Source organism: Pteropus alecto, unplaced genomic scaffold, assembly GCF_000325575.1.
Source record: "Pteropus alecto unplaced genomic scaffold, ASM32557v1 scaffold206, whole genome shotgun sequence".
Lineage (NCBI taxonomy): Eukaryota > Metazoa > Chordata > Mammalia > Chiroptera > Pteropodidae > Pteropus > Pteropus alecto.
The window spans coordinates 708,880-711,279 of record NW_006438906.1 but is presented as its reverse complement, the minus strand read 5'-3'; the positions used below and the strand labels follow the sequence as shown (position 1 = coordinate 711,279).

Sequence of the window (2,400 nt, the reverse complement as noted above, 5' to 3'; positions counted from 1 at the left end):
TAGGTCCACATCCACAGATGACACATTCCATGGGCAGATTGGGCAGGCACCAGAGCCCTGCTAAAGCAAATCCTGCTCTATAGGGTCAACCCCTGCACAATAGCTCCTCCACTGTAGTCACCAGCCAGTCCTCATAACCAATCGGCCTGAGGGTCAATCCCTCCTACTGATGTACAAACAGCAACCAAGGTTCAACTAAAACAGGAGGGCACAAACAACCCATAAAAGAGACATACCAGGAGCACCTGGCTTAGGTGACCAAGGAAGACTGTACCACTGGGTACCACAGGACACCTACTACATAAGACCACTCAAGGCTGGGAGACATAGCAGTCTTACCTAATACATAGAAATAAACACAGGGAGGCAGCCAAAATGAGGAGACAAAGAAACATGTCCCAAATGAAAGAACAGAACAAAGCTCCAGCAAAAGCTAAACTACATGGAGAAAAGCAATCTACCAGATGCAGAGTTCAAAACACTGGTTATAAGGATGATCAATGAACTTAGGAGAAGAATAGATGAACTCAGTAAGAACTTTAACAAAGAGACAGAAAACATAAAAGTGGATATAGAAAACATTTTAAAAATCAGTCAGAAATGAAGAACACAATAACTAAAATGAAGAATATGTTAGATTAGATGAAGTAGATTAGATGAAGCCAAAGATTGAATCAGCGATTTAGAAAATAAAGTAGCAGAAAACACCCAATCAGAATAGCAACAAGAAAAAAGAATCCAAAAAAAAAATGAAGATAATTTAAGGGAACATATGCAAAGGTGTTGAAGTGGGAAGAGCTTGCACTATGAGGAATTCAAACAGGCAGAGCAGTAGTGAAGAGCCCAGGTACCAAAGTCAAATAGCCTGGGTTTGAATCCCAGCTATGCCTCACACTTACTGTGTGACTCTGGATGAGTTATACAACCTCTCTGGACTTTGGTTTCCTCATTTATACCTGCTTCATAGGGTGTGAGGACTGTAATTGTTCAGTAAATATTAGCTTATTATGACTGGTGAGACTAGAATGAAGTAGTGCTAGAAGGTGTTGGAAAGAAAAGGACACAATATCATGGAGGCTTTTAGGCCCTATTAAGAATTTAGGATTCATTCTAAATGCAATGGAAAACTATTGAAGGATTTTAAGCAGAGGCATAACACCATAAAACATGTGTTTTAAAACAATAATTGATCAACAAATATTATGCTTCTCTTTATAGCAAAAAAAGACTTATGGGCTAAACCTTTTCTATCAGTCCAACCTTCTTTTCATTCTCTCTTTGCCCCTTGACCTTTTCATGTGCGATAGTCTCTTTCCACTAAGTATTAAGTCAATTAAAAAATTCAGCCCTCCATTTCAGCTGGAACCACCATCTTCCAGTAATTTGCCAAAATGACTAAGACAAAAGGAAAGAGGAGAAAGAAGCATCCGCTATATGTTCTCTAGGTCTTTTAGAAAACATGGAGTTGTTCCTTTGGCCACATGTGAATCTACAAGAAAGGTGATATTGTAGACATCAAGAGAATGGGCACTGTTCCAAAAGGAATGCCCCACATATGTTACCATGGCAAAATTGGAAGAGTTTACAATGTTACCCAGCATGCTATTGGCATCGTTGTTAACAAACAAGTTAAGGGCAAGATTCTTGCCAAGAGAATTAATGTATGCATTGGGTATGTTAAGCACTCTAAGAGCCAAGATGGCTTCCTGAAATGTATGAAGGAAAATGATCAAAAAAGAAGGAAGCCAAAAAGAAAAGTACCTGGGTTCAACTGAAGCACCAGCCTACTCCACCCAGAGAAGTGTACTTTATGAGAATGAATGGAAAGGAACCTGAGCTGCTGGAGCCCATTCCCTATGAATTCATGGTCTGATAGGTTTTAAAAAATAATAAAAGACCTCTAATTGAGCTGTCCCTTCCCCAAAGAAATATTTAAGCAAAACTAACTGTCCTAAAAATATATAAAAAAATTCAGCCCTCATAGGAGTGTTCTTCCCCTCCACTTCCTTCTTCTTAAGCACAATGTCCCTGGAAACATGATGGTACAGCTGAAGTCCGTGCTCTTTTTTGCTGGCCTTCGACTGAGCTATTTCATCTGCTTATCTCTAATCCATCCCTATCTGTCAACTTCTGTCTTTCTGGAATCCAGTTAGGATGAAAAACACTACCACCAGAACTCTGGGGGCACCAACCTCCATTATTGTCATCATCTCAATTGCCCAGGAGTCCCTCAGTCTTGCTGTCCTCACACTACTCTGGGTCCACACAGGAACTTTTGAATCTCTGTATGCTAGATACAGACCAATGGCAACCAGCAGCATTATTTCGGAAGTTCTACCCAGAAACTTGCCTTCTCAGATGCTCCCCTATTGTCCACTCTCCCCTCCCCTACTTCCATGT

At 40.4% G+C, this 2,400-nt stretch overlaps 1 pseudogene; it reads left to right on the top strand.

Moving 5' to 3' along the window:
• Positions 1–1,388: 1,388 nt before the first annotated feature.
• LOC102889163 lies at positions 1,389–1,873 on the top strand (annotated as a pseudogene).
• Positions 1,874–2,400: the final 527 nt, after the last annotated feature.